The 19,794-nt window shown below is 41.1% G+C and overlaps 1 protein-coding gene across 3 annotated transcripts in view; it reads left to right on the forward strand.

Annotated features, from left to right (window-relative positions):
• The window catches only part of GRM1 (glutamate metabotropic receptor 1), a 286,785-nt gene that overhangs the window by 120,132 nt on the left and 146,859 nt on the right, over window positions 1-19,794 (forward strand). The window lies entirely within an intron of this gene.

The raw sequence follows: 19,794 nt of genomic DNA on the forward strand, positions 1-19,794 counted from the left end.
ACTACTCTCTTGGATCTCGTTTCTTTACTGCATTGATCGACGGCTATCAACCCCTTGGCTACTCACCTCCCTTTTGTTTTTGTTTGTCTCATCTGTGTTCTGTGTCATCACCTATAGCTAGGTAGGCTTTTGCCACCCAGTTGTCATCTGTCACGTAAGACAGGACAGGCAAGTAGTAAGGAATGGGTGGGGGTTCAGCTGAGGGCTTACTGTCTTGTAGTGCCCCCCTTGGGTTCACCAATGGGGAATTTCTCCTCCCTTACAGCTCTTTACTTTTGTAATTTTTTTAGATAGATATATCATTTATATGGATGTACTACTGCAAAGATGCAAAAAAATAAATAAATAGGGAGATTTGCTATGAAATCTTTGAGTAAATGAAAGTACTATACTGTATATTCGGTGCGCGTCCTTTTTTTTTAAATATAAAATCTATTTTATAACTGTTAGTGGTATCAAACCACACAACAGCTTTTTACATTTTCGGTCTTTTCATTCCTACTCTTGTTTGTCGTCATGATAATTATTGCTATGGTAGTGTTGTTGTACTGATTAAAATGTGTAGCAATGGAGCGAGTCAATTAACAATTGAGACTGCTTTGAGTTGTTCAGGAACAAAATCATTTAGAAAATGAATATGTTATATCTTAATGGTTATACAAAATTCTGTTTCATTTATTAGAAAATGTTTTAATATGCAAGATAAGCAACAAAAATCTAACACTAAAAGACAGTCTAAAACATGTAATAGTGTGAGTACAAGGCATCAATTGCTTGCTATAATGAGGAGCAGTAACATGACATCTGACCTAGACATGAAGGACATCAAAGTCAAATGTAGAAGAAGAGAGAATTTTCCCCACGCAGTGACACATGAAGATTTTGTGTAAGGTGTATACAGTGATCTCATCGGGTGATAATTGCATGCAGTCACATTGAAGGTGGTATCAAACTTGAGTTGAAAGCTCATCTTCTACTTCATGGTTGTGCTAATTTATTAGGTGATTAAGCACACTGTGTTTCGCTTTGCAATCAGAAGATAAAATGGAAACATGTGGAAACCAATTAAAATGTCTCTGCAGAAAACATCGGAGTTTGGTTTTGTAAAATCTTTGTGATAGCAGAAAATAATTAGCTTGGCTTCACCATCTCTACATCACATATATTACTTCAAACGAAATGTGTTTTTGTTTTTGTTCATTTTAAGGGATTGATGTATTTGAAAAAAATGGATTTTTTTAAGGTGGTAGCCATTTTATGTAAGAAACCCTTTTAAATACACCTTTTAGGCAGTCCCATGTCTTATGACCAAATGTCTAATGTCTTCACTCTTAACCCTCATAAAGGTAAATCTGCTATCCCCAAGGGTATCCTAGAAGGGAATACAGAAGATGCATGTGTAGGTACAATATTGTATGTGACAATGTGATAGTCAATAATCATCATCACTTATGGTGAGGAACAGGGCCAGTCACAGTAAATGAGGATCAGACAGTAAAAAAAGATATGTCATGATTAAAGATGGGTAAACCAATTGGAACAAGACCAAAACTTTTTCAATTTTTTTTAGATGAAGCGGCAAAAATGGCCACCTGAAACATAAGGAAAAAGCAGGAAGAAGTTCTACTTGCAATCATCACCTGACACCTCCTCAGTCAATCATTAGGAGGTTGGTGATGATGTCTTAGGCACTAAATAAGATTATGTAGGAAGAGATGAGCCATTTTGTGAAGTTGATGGCAGGGAGAATACTCTGTTCCCGCACAGCTATAGTGGAAAAAGCAACAAAAATTGTTATACTATAGACAAATATATTGCTCAAAAAAAATAAAGGAAACACTCAAATAACACGGATCTGAATGAATAAAATATTCTCATTGAATACTTTGTTCAGTACAAAGTTGAATGTGATGGCAACAAAATCGCACAAAAATCATCAATGGAAATTAAATTTATTAACCAATGGAGTCCTGGATTTGGAGTCACCACCAAAATTAAAGTGGAAAAACACACTACAGGCTGATCCAACTTTGATATAATGTCCTTAAAACATTTCAAAATGAAACTCAGTAGTGTGTGTGGCCTCCACGTGCCTGTATGACCTCCTTACAATGCCTGGGCATGCTCCTGATGAGATAGCGGATGGTCTCCTGAGGGATCTCCTCCCAAACCTGGACTAAAGAATATGCCAACTCATGGACAGTCTGTGGTGCAATGTGACGTTGGTGGATGGAGCGAGACATGTGCTCAATCAGATTCAGGTCTGGGCCAGTCCATAGCTTCAATGCCTTCATCTTGCAGGAACTGCTGACACACTCCAGTGACATAAGGTCTGGCATTGTCCTGCATTAGGACAAACCAAGTGCCAAGCGCCCCAGCATATGGTCTCAAAAGGGGCCTGAGGATCTCATCTTGGTACCTAATGGCAGTCAGGCTACCTCTGGCGAGCACATGGGAGCTGTGCAGCCCTCCAAAGAAATGCCACCCCACACCATTACTAACCCAGTGCCAAACCAGTCATGCTGAAGGATGTTGCAGGCAGAAGATCGCTCTCCACGGCATCTCCAGACTCTGTCACGTCTGTCACATGTGCTCAATGTGAACCTGCTTTTACCTGTGAAGAGCACAGGGCACCAATGGCAAAGTTGCCAATCCTGGTGTTCTGTGGCAAATGGCAAGCGTTCTGCACGGTGTTGGGCTGTGATCACAACCCACATCTGTGGATGTCGGGCCCTCATACCATCCTGTCAAAAAAGGTCTTACTGAAGTTTTGGAGCCAATCAAATTAATCATCCTGAGCCTAAAAATCTGTTGCAGCCATGTGTCTGAAATAAATCTAAGGCCGGATTCACACGGGAACACATGGGAGTTTTTTGGACTGGATTCTGAGGCAGAGGCCGCCTGAGAATCTGGTCCAAAAAACGGCTAGCCGCATCTGGATGCTACTGCAGTGCATACAGTGCATCGGCATCCAGTTGCAGCATTCCGCTTCGGCCCAAATGAATGGGCCTAATCTGGAGGGAGTGTCGCAAGGCAGATGTCCACAGCTGATTCAGCAAAGCGAGAAAACTATCCAGCGCCGCCTTCTTCTTGTTCGGCTCCTCCGCCTCTTCTTCCTTGTCCCATCACATCTTCGTCAAAAAGTGCTGACTGCACATGTCCATTGCCTCTCCCGTTTGGCCACAGGAGAATGGCCGACGGACACGTGCAGTGGGCGCAGTCAGCCATTTTCCTGTGGCTGAACAGGAAAGAAGAGGCGGAAGCCATGAACAAGAAGAAGGCGGTGCTGGATAGTTTTCTTGCAGCACAGGTGACGGCCCCAGTGCTGTTTGAGCACTGGGGATTGCCCGCAATGCTGCGAGAAAACTAATTAGCATATGGACGAAAACCCGGATATCTAAGGAATGGCAGTTCAGAGAAGACATCTAAAGGTCGGGGAAGAATAGCCTTTCTTAAGGCTATTTCAATGTGGGTTTAGCTTAAAACAGGATTCTAATGCTAGAACCCCTTTAAGTCTGTTAATAAAACTTTCCACTTATGTCTTTTGACATGTCATACAGTAGACATCACAACTGATATTATTCATTATACTTTACTCACTTTTTGCAGGGGTATCAAAGGGGGCAATAGTTTATTTTAAATTCTACTTGATGGGTAAATAATTCTCATTCTTTTCTATTAGTTTTATGCCCAGAGCCAAATATGAAATATAAAAATTCAGTCTTCAGTAGTTGATACCTTTTTCATGGCTAACACAAATGATGACAGATTGCAAGCCTTCAAGACTACTAGGTCTCTTCATCAGACATGGTATGACACAATATCTGAAGGCATGCATATTTATACACAAAAAGGGAACAGGGATAAAGTGTTAGGTGCGACAGGTGATGGAAAGCAGTACACAAATAAATAGATAAGATAATACTGTTTTCATATAGATGAGCTGCTCAGGAATCGAATGTGATGAACAAATTGCCTTATACATCCCACATCTGAAAGACTTAATTCTTCACACTGCCATGTTGTCAGTTTAAAGTGTAATTGATTGTGTTAATAGAATCACTGATATGGAGACAATGCACATGTACAAACATTGCTAGAATGAAAATAGAAAGAGTTCTTCAGTCTTTTCTTTGATTTTTTTCTTCAAACTATAAAATAAACGATTTATAAAAACTGACTCATAAGAAAATAAAGTGTCAAGGTTTTCAAATGAAGTGAATAGATGACATCTAGGAAGAAGAAATAAAATTTTCCCTAATTTGCAATTTCATTTGTTTCAATTTTCCAGCAAAATTTTTGGCTTTCTAGAAGTATCCTTGATAAAACATGACAGGACTTGATGGGGTTTTTGTGTTTTAAATACATTCAGACATAAAAAAAATAACACACCTAGATAGAAATGTTGCAAAGCTCGTCAAGAAGATCTGTCTCATTACATGTCTCATTACTTGTCTCAATGAGTACGTGTGATCTAATTATTCGATGCAAAGAGGCCCCGATCAACCCAGACAGATCTCCAATAGTGAGGTTCCTTTGATCCGCAGACAAGTAAAAGCAGAGTCCACAGTCTCCTTGCCCACCATCCAGACACAGGTGATGTCTTTATTACACACCCCTGCCCTTGTGTGCAACATTTCCAAGAGATTGGTATAAAGAACCTTGGTGGCATAATCTCATGTACCATTACATTTCATTACGCTGCCATTGACCACCGGCCACTCTCTCCTTTGCTTGCCGTGGTGTAATGAACACGGGTCTAGATTTGATGGACTGCAACTATATTGTCTTTAGCAAGTAATCCAGGTTCTGTATGGGATCTGGCAAAAGTTGGGTTCAAGCATGGGGACCTCGTAGTAAGTACTTCAATTCTGCCTTTCCAGATGTTCTTTCCATATTGAAACACTAATGATCAATCTGTCGGTCTGATGGCTCCATATTGATTATAACATGGAATATGTGCTAAGAGGCATCATAGTAAAAATGGCTGATAGTTCTTTACTTTTCCAATCCAGTGAGTCAATAAGATTGCAGGGAGAGACCAATTTAGATATGTAAAAAGGTGTTAGACTGAACAAAACCCAGATTGTATTAGAATAACTGGATGCGCAGTGTATGGTAACATTACTAAGAGATTATTTGCATTGTTTTTGCATAATGTCAGGGCTGCCTGAGGTAAAAATTAAAATGGCACCCCCACCACCCACATTAGAATGTTCTCACTGCTGGAAAAAAAAAATAAGCATCCGGTGCTCAATCTTCCTGTGGATTTCATCACTGATGCAGAACTCGCAGCACATTTGCTGCAATTGTTTGGGAACTATTTGCCAGTATTATTTAATCAGTGTTAAATAGGGTTGAGTGATCGGGATTGGAAAAGATCGGATCCCTATCAGCGATGAAGTAAATTTCACAATAGCGGGTTCCAATCCCGCCTAAAAAAGATCGGGAATGGAATTGTGATCCCGATCGCTCAACTCTAGATACCTGCACAGAACCTCTGCTGCTCCCCGGAGCTCTGGGCTGTTGTTCTCTGTCCTCTCCTCTCTCATTCAGATGTCGTCAGAGCGTCATGCACACCCCCGCCTCCCTAGGCTAGTGTTAATGATGCTGGGAGTAGGCACAACAAGCCCCGTCTACTCCCAGCATCAGTAACACTAGCCTAGAGAGGCGGGGCACTCACGTCTTCACGCCCTGTACCCACCCACACTATCCTAAGCCATAACAAGCCCCGCCTACTCCCAGCATCAGTAACACTAGTCTAGGGAGGCAGGGGTATGCACAGCTCTCTGCGTCTGAATGAGAGAGGAGAGGACAGAGAACAACGGCCCGGAGCTTCGGGGAGCGGCACTGGTTCTGTGCAGGTAACCAGACAGCAGCAGAGACTAAGTATAGCTGGCGGATTTTTTAATCACTACACAGCGTGGAGTCCAAAAATTGAAGCCTTCAATTTTTGCACTCCACGCTGTTTAGTGAATAGGATTGTTTTTAAAATCTGATTTTTGATCATTAAAAAATCCCATTGACTTGCATTAGGATCGGAATTGGCATCGGAATCGGGTTCTGATGGAAAATGATTGGAAATCGGATTTTAAAAACCATCCTGAAATCTCAAGGTCGACTCATCCCTGGTGTTCAATAACTTCTCTATTACACCATATGGCAATATAATTCGTACATTTGTTTTCAAATTGTGGCACTTTTATTTGTATACTATAATACACTACATTTTAGTCACTATTATGTGCACACGTTGATGACAATATTCCAAGAATGTATTAGTTTCCGCTTTTTTGACACTTTGTCGCTGTTATTATATAAGCACTATCATTGATTATTTTACCATATAGAACAGCACATTATATCTATTATTTAGAGGCAATGAGGAAATTATAATCTAACATCTGTATATATAAAAAATTCCATTTTATGAAGATTTGTATTGCGAAATATGGTAAATTGTGATTTTTTTTTTTTCATCAGGGACATAAGCGTTGCCTGTGTGATAACTGTACAATAACTTAGAGTGTCTTTTTATTTAGGGTTCTGATTTTCTGATGGTTTAACATGACCATGCAGACTCTAATGAACCTGGGCAAATGGCCCAATATCTCCATGTTTATAGACTCCGGGCAGTTCCAAAATCTATTAATTAAACAAACTGGCAAAGTAAAGAAAATCATTACGGTGCTTGTTAGGTAGTGTAAAATAGAGCTTTAGCATTGTTATTACCCTTAACCATGGGTAGAAATCTGTCCACTCTTGGCCAGCAGGGCATTACACACTTGGCTCCAAGACATGTCATTATTAAACAATCATAAAAACTTTCACCCTCAATATTTTTTCTTGGAGTTGCACTTGAATAAAACATATCCTCAATGCAAATGAAAGGGGTGAATACATAAAGTGTAAGATCTATCCTCAGTTCAGCCATTAGCAGGCTTTTAATGATAAATGTTTAAAAGGATTCTCGAGAAGGGAAGATGGGATTAGTTTAGTTATAAACAGGCAAATCAATTCTGAAAAGGAAATTAATTTGTTTCTGCGAATTTGTAAAAGAATTATCTTGGAACATTTTCATGGAAGTCAGGTCTTCTAAAAATCTATATCATAATGTAAATTAGCCTTGGTTATTGGCATGTGAAAGCATTAATGTGGTTTGACTTCAATCCAAGGATTAAACAATTGTTTTCATGAAGAGGTCAGGAAATAACACAATTGATTCACATTTATGATTTTTCAGATTCTCTCTGAATCCAATGATCAAGCAAAATTCTTAGGGAAAGTTCACACAGGGTTTTTTGGTCAGGATTTTGAGACCATATTCGCCTCAAAATCCTGACTAAAAAGATGCCTCCCATTGAAATCAATGGGAGATGGTCAGTTCTTTTTTCGGGGAGTAATTAGTACAGAAAATTTACAAAGAAATTTCAAGGCAAAGCAATTTTTCTTTAAATCCATATGTTATACCACTCCCACGTAAATAATGCCCTAGGCAAGGCATTATACCTACATTTCTCAGAGTTTGGACTGTAATATGGGACATGCTATGCTAGCAAAAAATGATGCACTGAGCAGACTATAAAAGCACCATACCATGTTTCACCAGTCCAGCTGCCACTTGCTCCCTCTATTTGTGCATTTCTTCATGGTTACGTTTTACCTATCTCTCATTTTCATGAGTTTACAGTCATCAGATCCCAATGCAGTAGGCACTAGAGATGAGCGAACAGTAAAATGTTCGAGATTCGATATTCATTTCGAGTAGCCCCTCAATATTCGACTACTCGAATCGAATATCGAACCCCATTATAGTCTATGGGGGGAAAATGCTCGTTTCAGGGGTAGGCAACGTTCGATCAAATTACACTTACCAAGTCCACGAGTGAGGGTCGGGCTGGATCCTCCGAGAAGTCTTCTCTGTGCAGCGTCCCCGCGGTATCTTCCGGCTCTGAATTCACTCTGCCAGGCATCAGGCCTGGGCAGAGCTGACTGCGCATGTCCGCACTACAAGCTGCACAGAGAAGACTTCTAAAGGTAGGAGAAGAACCAGCGTTGATTGGCCGACTGTATAGCATTCGGTCAATCAATGTTGGTTCTGCATCAAACTTTTCCATTTGAATAGCGAGTGGTACTCGATCGACCGTACTCGACCGTACTCGACTCGACCGTAGTATTCGATCGAATACCTACTCGATCGAATACTACTCACTCATCTCTAGTAGGCACCTCTGTGACCTGGTAGATTATGATTTACTGTATAAAGGACCTCATGGGCTCAACTAATCTGATGGGGTTAGAACTTCAAAGGACATCCTTGTACACCTTGTATCCAGGCTATTGTGAGAGCAAAGGGAAAGTCCTAGTAATTAAAGAGTATAAGTGGCCACAGTTTATATGATACTGTTTTAATTTTGTGTTACCAAATTTCTTAGGCGCACATTCATTTCCTCTTCAGCTTCGCTTTAGTTCCCATTTTTAGATTTATTTGAAAACAAATATTCTGAGCAGTTGTAAAAAATAGAATGAGCAATCCAAACATCTGATGAGCCGGGGTGTAATGTGTACAAAACTAGAAATCTGGAGAAGTACTGTAAGCCATGTCTACCTCGAAACGACAGCAAATAGGATGAGGAGAGGAATCATTTGCCTAAGCTGTAGCCTAGATATTGCATGGAAAGGAAGCCTCGCTGTACATCGGTAATCATTTACTATGTCCCTTTAATAAGCTTCAAAAATAATATTTAGATTTTTGAGATCTTATTGAATTGTTGACTAATCCTTAGAATGTTAATGAAATAGGTCATTTTTATAAGAATTTAGTACTCTTTGTAATCATTATCTTACCATCTGTAACATCAACTAGAACATATGATTTGGATATGACCAATACTTGTATTAAAGAGGATCTTTCACAGCTTCCACCAATCCAAGCTCTTTTCACCCTTTAATAGGCTGTTCTCCACCAATATTTTCTCTACTTCCCCATCAAATCCTAATCAATCAGCAGTTAGTTTTGGTGCTTCAAACAATAACTAGACTCTCTAATGGCAAGTGGGAGGGGAGGAAAGGGGGCGTGTCTCAGACCTCCAATCAGAGGCGACAGTATAAGAGCTTTGAGCCATGCCTTCCCTGCTCCTGCCTGACAACACCCACTTGACAAGAGAGAGTCTAGTTAGAGGGGGGGAAACTAAAGTCTTATGGGCTCCCTGTGACCCCCACCAATTTAATATTTATGGCCTATATTAATGATAGGCCATCAATGTTTACAAGGTGAATAACTCCTTTGAAAGTTCCTTTGTAATGCTGACCTGTCTTCGGTGTGGGTCCAACACATGGAACACCTGCTGATTAGCAGTTTGAAGAGATCTTGGCGATTGTGTGAGTGCCATGATCTCTTCACTATTTACATTGCATGTCAACAGTTATAGCAACCTGTGCAATATAATTACAGGTTGTAATAACATTACTCGGCTGCTATAAAACAAATGGCATGTAATATAAATATCGAAGCAGTCATGGCACTTGCACAAGATCAGCAGAGGTCCCAGGTGTTGAGCCCACACTGCTCTCTTATTGTTTATCTATCATGAGGATAGGTCCGGAATAGCAGGAAATAGGAATAATCTTTTAGAGACGTTATTCTCTTGGGGTCCCCACTCCAGCTACATGACAATAATTTAGGAAAGCAACCCCGACCTGTCTCCTATGTAAAGCTCTTAGGAGGGTTGGTATTAGACAAAGTGTGGCCCCCTTGTAAATAATAGCTCCTCCCTTATAAATATTAGCCAGTCTTGTAAATAATAGCCTCCTTACATATAATAGTCCTCCCATTATAATAACCACTTATATATACTCGTACATATGTATCCTACTAATATTATAAATGTGAAAGTTTGGATGTTTGGATGTCTGGATGTTTGTTCCTCAATCACGCAAAAATGGCTGAATGGATTTGAATGAAATTTGGCACATATATAGATTGTAACCTCGATTAAAATATAGGCTACTTTTTATCCCGGTAAATGACATGGCTTCACAGCTGTTATGAATTTTTTTTCACATACTTTATTACACTGCTCTTATCTCACCTTCTGTGAAAGCCAGGGCTGTTATCTCTCTATGTAAACACACACTAACCCTCAGTGTGTACACACATCTGAATATTATTGGATCTGCTCCAGTGCAGACAAAGTCACATGGACAAACACCTTTAATCCAAATTGGCAGTTTGCAAATTTTCAACATGCCTGGAAAAAGAAAATCTAATTTGTCACAAACAACGACAACTATGAAGGTAGCCAGAAGTCAACAGAGTTCTCCTTAAGCGCAGCTGAGGAGGATCATCGACACCAACAACATGCTCATTATATGCCGTCCCAGCGAGGTGCTGAGATGCCGGAACAATCACAGGCACAGTGCAAGAAACAAGTTCAGTAGCAGACCAGTTTTAGAGCTGCCAAAATGCCGGAGCATGCCGATCATCAACACCAACAACATGCTCATTATATGGCGTCCCAATGAGCTACTAAGATGCCGGAACAATCACAGGCACGGTGTTAGGAACAAGGTCAGCAGCAGGACAGCTTGTGAGCTGCCAAAATGCCGGAGCAGGCAAACCATCGATGGCAGCAATTTGCTGAATATAGGCGGATCATCAATGCCAACAACCCGCAGACGAAGTTACAGGCAGAAGATAGTATATATATATATATATATATATATATATATATATATAAAATACTCTCCATTATATAACTCTCAATTATATAAAATAGTGCCCCCTTAAATACAGTCATAGCACTCCTGACATTTTTCCTGAAAATGAAGTATTTTTCACAGAAAATTATTGCAATTACTCATGTTTTGTTATGGGAAGAATATGCAAATCTGCCTTCCATGATGTAATTAGGAAGACAGTTGCTGCCTCAGTATTGCAAACCAATAGAGGGCGCTCACTGGAATGTGCAAGCCTGTCTTAAGACAGGATTCCAGTGAAATAACCCAATAATGGCTGCTCCTTTAGCCTCATGCCCAACCTTCCAAGAGGCCTTTGTTTAGCAATGACGCTGGGATTATTACCAGGTATAGTTTCTCAATCGAGGACCGCTGTTTCGATCTGGTTGGATCTCTTCAGCCCGATGTAGAGAGGACTATAACCTGGTAGAGGTGAGAGGCTTAGACAGGGTTCGGGGGATATTGTCACTCCTTAGGGAGAGACCACCATATAGGTGTGTGGAGACTTGTTAAGCCTTTAGCACTCCACTTTGCAAGGAACTATGGGAAGAATATGCAAATCTGCCTTCCATGATATAGTCCTCTCTACATCGGGCTGAAGAGATCCAACCAGATCGAAACAGCTGTCCTCGATTGAGAGACTATACCTGGTAATAATCCCAGCGTCATTGCTAAACAAAGGCCTCTTGGAAGGTCGGGCATGAGGCTAAAGGGAGCAGCCATTATTGGGTTATTTCACTGGAATCCTGTCTTAAGACAGGCTTGCACATTCCAGTGAGCGCCCTCTATTGGTTTGCAATACTGAGGCAGCAACTGTCTTCCTAATTACATCATGGAAGGTAGATTTGCATATTCTTCCCATAGTTCCTTGCAAAGTGGAGTGCTAAAGGCTTAACAAGTCTCCATACACTTATATGGTGGTCTCTCCCTAAGGAGTGACAATATCCCCGAATCATGTTTTGTTATACACATGTTTATTTCCTTTGTGTGTATAACAAAACAAAAAAAGAGTAAAAATAAAATCCAAAAATGTTATAATTTCACACAAGTCTCCAAGAATTAAAAAAAAAAAAAAACTACAGGAATCCTCAACCTAATATTTGGTTACACTTTATGCAGCCCCATACACAGAAATGTAAAATAGTTATGGGTGTCAGAATATGGTGCCTCCAAGAGAATTTTTTTTGAAAAATTTAGAATGTTTTTACTGCACATGAACGCTGTAAAAACGAAGTCTGTAAGAAAATCACACAAGTCCAAAGTACAAATTATCCTGCAAAAATTAAGTACTCATACAGCTCTGTGAATGGAAAAATACAAAAAAAAGTTATGGCTTATGGAAGGCAAAGAGTCAAAGACAATAATCGAAAATTTAAAAATGGCTACGGTGGGAAGGGGTTAAACATATGGTCCTTTTCTGTTGCTTTCCCAATAAACAAACAAGCCTACTCATTATGGTCATATTGCGACCAAATTAATGCATTTAATTGAATGGCCATGAGCTGTAGGAGGTAAAGACAATAAACGGTAAGGCCCCATATAGCAAGCCACAGCAAAAAAGCACTGGGAAAAAAACGCGGCAGAAACACATTGTGTTTCCGTAGGTATAATTGACACGCTGCGATTTACAAAAACAAAATGGCTTTTGAAATTGCAGCATGTCAGCTATGGATATTTTTCTGCAATGTGCGAATAGGATTAGCCAGAATCCCATCCACTTTGCAGTGACTGTAGAATGCTGCAGTTTTAGGAAAATTGCGATGTTTACGTTACATTGGGTCCTGTTTACACAAGTAATTACCTGTGCCATGGGGCCTGACTTTACTATAGTCAGCCTGGAACCCCCAGATCCCCCAGATCCAGCTGCAGCACACTCCAAGATGAAGTAAATTAATTTCGAGTCCTTGGACAACCCCTTTAAATTTATATATCCTATTAGTTTATATTTCCGATGTTGGTTCACAGGTCTGTCAGGGATTCCTGAAGGAATACTAAGGCTGAGTTCACATGGGGGTTTTTTGGACCGGATTTTGACACGGAGGCAGCCTCAGAATCTGGCCAAAAAAACGGTTAGCCGTGACTGGATGCCGGTGCAGTGCATCGGTAACCAGTCGTGGCATTCCACTCTGGATTAGGCACAAACGAATGCGGAATCCGCGTCAAAGAAAGGGCAGCTCGCTTCTTTTTCCCGCAAGTGGCAGAAAAAGCTAGTGAAAAACTAAATGAACAGGTCCCATTGAAGTCAAATGGGAGGTGTTTTTTGGAGCCGGATTTTGAGGCGTATTCTGCATCAAAATCCAGACCAAAAAACCCTGTGTAAACTCAGCTTAAGGACTCGGAATCCTCCTCAAAATCCGCTGCCAAAACCAGCTCCCATTGACTTCAATTGGAGCCACTCACTTATTTTTTTTCCACTAGCTACTAGCGGAAAAAAGAAGTGAGATGACCCTTCTTGCCATGGATTCCACGGCTGATTCAGCCACGGCGCAAGGCTCCCTCCTGGTTAGGCCCAATCATTTGGGTCTAATCCAGAGCGGAATACCGCGAGGGGATGCCGGTGCACTGCATTGGCATCCCGTCGTGGCTAGCTGTGCATAATGTTCACATGTGGAATGAAAGTTTCGCTGTGTGAAGATACCCTTACTATGCCCATTTTTTTTAAAAAAAAGTGGGTGTGGAGTGGGGCCATCAAGCCCCAGCAAAATTACTAAAACTTCTGCTGTAAAACTGGCATAGGTTATAGCTGCAATGTATGCCTTATGGTATATGACTGTAGAATATGGCAAATGATAACAGCCATTGAGTCAGAGTCAGAAGCTACATGCCATGAATGTTCAGTTTTTACAGGATCTATGACGGATTTATCACATGTACTGTTTTTACTCCATAGATTATTCTAGAATACTCATCTGTTCTGGGTAGAATATTCTGTTCTGTTCTATTCTGGGTTAGAAATCTAGAAAGAAAACAAATAACACAAGTAATTCCTGGCCAAGAAAAGAGGCTGCAACAATGACATCAGATTTCCCAAACTTTTTGTAATGTTGACTAATAGACTCATAATATACACCTTAGCTTTCAGTTACTCCAGTATGTATAATAAAAATAAATAAACCTGCCAACTTGCATCGTGTCATCCAGAGATGTGCAGGTACTGTAATTCTTTTTCAAAGAGTTTTGACATATCTGGGGCATTTTCAGCCTTTACTGCAGTAGAACATATTAATGCATAACGGGCTCTCTGGAATAAAGATTCTGCGGGAGAAAGACTAATGACACTACAATAGGCCTGCACTGACAGCTCCATAGACACAAAGCAAATCCTTGGTCTACAAGCGAGAAATTTGGTTAAATATTTGCATTTGATTTTTATTTGATTTTTTTTCCCTTAGGAGAGTATAGCTGCATTTATTTTCTGTAAAGAAATCACCTGTCTACTAGCTTTGCAGATCATGAGATACATGTAGGATGACTATAGCATGTGACGGGTCCCTGTCAGCAGAATGATTTAATAAGAGTAGACTAGTAAACATATTGGTGTCCCATGGTAACATTAACACCAAGTCAGTACAATTTCTACGTTACAGTATGACTCCCTGGTGTTCCACTTTTAAGCAAGCCTGGAATTGTATATAGTCATAGTATGGCATCTATAGAAGGCTATGGAGCCATATTATGTCTTATTACATGTATGCACTTTATTATATTCCCCATGTTATTTTTATTTTAAAATACTTTATTGTACCACACAAAAGCACATAGTGTAAAACTGACATTTTGGCACAAGTCTTCTTCAAGCTGTATAAGAGGAAGGACTGTTTACCAAAATGTTGCTGTTATGTGCCTTTTTGCTCCACTGTAAAACATGAAAATTATGTATATCTAGTATTTGGTGGTGCTTTGGACACTTCTTTATATGGTGGATTTATGAGGAACCCATCCCATGTGAGCATGCCTTGACCTAACGTGGGATCACAATTTGGCGCTCTTGGAATAATTGCTGTATACCTAGTTCTTGTTAATACTGGCTGGAATTTGTAGAAATGTCACCTTGGCTTATAGTTTTTATACAATGGGAAGTGGTAGGTGCTGGATAATAAATCTGGTGTATCGTTAGGATTTCTGATACCCAGGTGTAATGGATATTCACATGATAGGTCATCAGTATCTCATAAGGGAGGGACCAACACAGTCCAACAGACCGCGCACCAATCAGCTGTTTCATATACAAGGTGAAGTGAATGTGAGGTGAGTTCCTTGGTGCCACTGCATACAGCTTCTGGCTCTGTACACTGTATCCATGGCACTGAGGTACTCCAGTTCTGAACAGGAGCAGATATATTTCCTTGTATACAGTTTCTGTCAGCCATAATAGCTGACTGGTGCTGCAAGTTCTGAGTATTGGATTCCCACCAATCACCTATTGATGACCCATCCTGTGGATAAGTTATCAGCATCCATTATACCTTGGAATCTCAGACAACCCCTTTAAAGCGTTTGACCACTGATTGTTGGGAATAATTATATTCCATAATGGGTTGTCTTCATGAACGCTTGCAAAAAAGACCTTATTCAGGGTCCTCATATCTGCTTTCTAAGTTTTGATCACATCTGATCAAAGGTATCATTTGCCATTAATATAATTTTGCCTTTAGATAGACACTTGAAGGGGTTTTCCAGGCAGATTTTTATTTTTTTATTTTTTTTATAAAGGTGTGTTAGTGCTAGTAATGTGTTAGTAAGTGCACCCATTTACCTTTAGCAGTTGGAGTGATTTCTTGGTGTCTCTGGTTGTTGGCATTCTCTGTGTTTGTTTACATGCTGTAGCTTCCTTCTGTGCTGCTTCCTGTAGCTGCTGCACTAACTCCCTCTCGATCAGCCCCCTCCTCCTCCTCTCTCATTCCATTACTAAAACCTCCGTTTCACTAAGACTAGCCCCTCCCATTGTCACTGAATAGCAATCCTTACCGTTACTAGCCCCTCCCACCCTTCCCTGTCTCTCTATAGCCTAGCGATTGCGCCCATTACTACCCTCTCCTACCCACCTCAACTCCTTAGATAAGCTATTCCACCCACTGATAGAAGACAGGAAGAGGGGTAGGACCCCTTACCCGGACACAGGAAGGCTTGGTAAGTATTACAGGGGATAATGGAGGGGGAAGAGTGATGGTGATGTTCCATTTTGGAAACTTTGAAATGGAACGTTACCGGATTATCAGAAAGTGTCCCTGGAGAGGTCACATGACCACTCCAGGGATATGGGTAATTATTCCTTTTTTTTTAAATTGAAGTAAATTAGAAGTTAGGTGGGGATGGAATTTAGTTTAGTGGATAATTATCAGCTTATTCTGGACAACACCATTAAAGGGGTTATCTAGGTTATAAAATAAATACCGTATTTTTTGGACTATAAGACGCACTTTTTTCCCAAAAAATCTAGGGGGAATATGAGAGTGCGTCTTATAGTCCAAATGTGGACCTCTGCGTATAGCGGAGACCCGGTTGGTATGGCGACCGCTCTGCAGCAGAGTGACCTCCATTATTCTTACGGACCCAGCATCCCGGCAATAGAATGGCGGATGCCGGGAAGGGGGTTTTAGACACTGGCACAGGTGCCGGGGCCTGCAGCGACAGGAGCGTGGCAATGCTGGAGGCCCCGGCACCTCTGCCGGCGTCTAAAACCACCTTCCCAGCATCCGCGGTTCTATTGCCGGGATGCCGGGTCTGTAAGAATAATGGCAGCTGCTCTGCTGCAGAGCGGTTGCCATACCAACCGGGTCTCCGCTATACGTGGAGGCTCAAAGCTAATGCCCGCAATTAGAATGCATTATAATTGCAGGCATTAAAACTTAACCCCCCTTCCCCCCAAAGTGTAGAATACACCCCGGGGCCGGTCCCTACCGGCTCCATACTTTTAAAGTTGCAGGCCGGCTCCTGCGCGGCGAGGTCGCAGGACCCGACCTGTTCTGGTGACAGCCGGGAGCCAACTGAAGGCTCCCAGGCCTGTCACGGCTATATTAGTATTGCGGCTGGGTCTATGACCAGCCGTAATAGTAATGTAGAGAATCTCCCATAGACGGCAATACACTTCTATTGCCGTCTATGGGACTTGCAATCAAATGATTGCAGGTTCAAGCCACCTAGGGGGAAGGGGCAATAAAATAGTGAAAAAAAAAAAAGCTTTAAAAAAATAAAATAAATAAAACTTCTAAATCAACTCCTTTCCCTAGAAAACATATAAAAGTAGAAAATTACTGTGAAACACATACATATTAGGAATCCCTGTGTCCGAAAATGCCCGGTCTACTAATAGTTTTCAAACCGTCTTTTTTCACCGTTTTGCCTCTGATTTAAATAAAAGGTGATCTAAGCAATAGACATTCCCCAAAATGGCATAACTAAAAAGTATATCTGGCCACACAAAAGAAACGTTCTATGGATCTCCGTACAGCTGCAGGGTCACCTGTCAATGTGGCCTTGCAGCTGTTGCAAAACTACAACTCCCATAAATTAAATATTTTACCATTTTTTTGCTTCAAAATTTTTTTCCCCTATTTTCCTCCTCTAAAACCTATGTGCGTCTTATAGTCCAGTGTGTCTTATATCGTATTTTCCGGACTATAAGGCGCACATAAAAACCTACGATTTCCTCAGAAATCGTAAGTGCGGCTTATAGTCCGGTGCGCCTTATATATGGATGGAAGCGGCGGCAAAGTCTGCGTGCCGCTTCCATACATACATAAAAGGCACCGTAAGGGTGCATTCACACTACGGAACGCCGGCGTGCATCACAGCCGTACACGCCGGCGTTACAGCAGGGCTGCCGGACACTCCCTATTCATTTCTATGGGAGCCGGCATGCGAGCGCTCCCCATAGAAATGAATGGAAAAAAGCAGTCTATTCATTACTATGGGGAGCGCTCGCATGCCGGCTCCCATAGAAATGAATGGGAAGTGTCCGGCAGCCCTGAAACAGAACGTGAAACTTACCGAGTGGTGCAGGGCGGGCATTCAGGCCTCCTCTTCCTCCGATGTCCTGACCACTTCCTCCGGCGCTCGTGAACTGATAATGGCCTGGGCGCATGCGCAATATCATAATGCTTCTACTACGGCTACTGCGCATGCGCCCAGGCCATTAACAGTTAGCGAGCGCCGGAGGAGGAGGACGGAACATCGGAGGATGAGGAGGCTTGAATGCCCGCCCACCCTGCACCGCTCAGTAAGTTTCACATTCTGTTTCAGGGTTTTATTTTAAAATGGGGGGGGTAGTTTAATATAACTTTTACGGTTGGGCTCTATCAGCATGATTTTGCTGATAGAGCCCCTCCTCGCCTGCCGAGCGCTTCCAATAGAAGCGGCTGGCACGCGGGGGGTTAAGCGGCCGCTGGCAAAGTCTGCCCGCCGCCGCTTTCAATAACATATAAGGCGCACCGGACTATAAGCCGCAGTCCGGTGCGCCTTATATATGAACCGAGACGGACTATAAGGCGCTCATGGGCAATGCTTCAGAGGCCACTGACTGGCTCCAGGGGTCACGTCCTTGCCACTTGTAACAAAGACCAGGGAGACTTATTGTATAGCATAACAAAGACTAGCGAGAATTATTTTATAGCCTTTGTTCCTATTTTGTTCTATTTTTTTGCTTTTGAGAAACCAGATAATTCTTTATAGCATACTAAGATATACATATTTGTATTTATCATATTTGTATGAAAAAACATGAATAATAAAAACATCCCTACTTCTTTATGTTTTATATGCATACTCTACTGTATATATACTTTTTCTATCTTAGCCTTGACCCAAAAGGACTAAGTCATACAGTATACTCCTTCGCCAGAATGCTCAAAGTCCTTTCCAAAGTCAATGTGAAAATTTACATTTTGAGCAACTAGTTGCCATGGCAAACACAGGCAGAGCAAAGAGTACATTCACTTACATGGAGGATACTTTCGAAATAAAAAAAAATACTTGTTTTGAGGCAAGTCATAAATGAGGACCTTGCGGTTGTTTTCCAAAATCTGAAAGATCAATGGTTTACTTAAAAAACAGTATTTTGATAATGATGATCTGTCTTTTGAGTTGGCCACCAATATAACTACACAAGGCACTCCAGTGAATCTGCTGATTGGGGGCTGTAAAAATTGCGGCCTTGTCAATGTGCACTGGGCTTGGTATTGCACCTCAGTCCTGTTCACTAAGTGGGACCATGCTGCAGCATGGCAATGTGACCAATATATGTGACATCACTGGTCTGAGAAAAGGAAGAGGTGCTCACCCGAGTGCCCTGGTCTCTTCAAAAACTGGTCCATGGAGGTCCTGAATGTTAGACCTCCAGTCAAGTGATAGCTTTATAGTATGATAGTCTTGGAAATCCCCTTTAAGCTAAACTAAAGTAGATTTTCCATGGTCAAGTAATTTTATTTCCATTGGTGCCCTCTGTGATCATTGTGTTACAGCAAAGTGAAGTTATAAATGCGTGAAACCATAAAAAGTCTTATGTAAAATACCATAAGTAGTCATAGTGGGGGGGGGGGGATTAGATTCAGCCCGGTCACATTGTCACATCTCCTAGACATCTCCCTTGTGATTTCAGTAGACAGTAGGGATATGTCCAGGAGGATTAGTGAACGGTCAGTGTGACCAGGCTGAAGCTTCTACCCACCAACAGTGACTATTTAGGGTAATTTAAAGGACTTGTTAGGATTTTAAACATTTATAACTTCACTTTACTGCAATTGAAAAATTACAGAGGGCACCAATAAAAAGGGAATTACTTGATCCTTACATAATGGGACCAGTTCATGGTGGCAAAAAAACAAATGAAAGGTCATGAGTTATAACAAAAATTTTGTGTAATTACTGAAATTTTCGAATTTTTTTTTTTTTGGCTAATAGAAACCAAAGTGAACACATAATATTTTGTTCTAAATCCCACTTAATGTGGGCTACCTGGAGGTGGAGACATAATGTATTATCTTGTTTGTCCTATGTCTCCCTTCTTCCCAATCCATCAGTAGTATTCTAGTAGACAGTGGAGGATTCTACTGCAGGAGT

This window comes from Leptodactylus fuscus, chromosome 3 (genome assembly GCF_031893055.1).
Source record: "Leptodactylus fuscus isolate aLepFus1 chromosome 3, aLepFus1.hap2, whole genome shotgun sequence".
NCBI classification, from domain to species: domain Eukaryota; kingdom Metazoa; phylum Chordata; class Amphibia; order Anura; family Leptodactylidae; genus Leptodactylus; species Leptodactylus fuscus.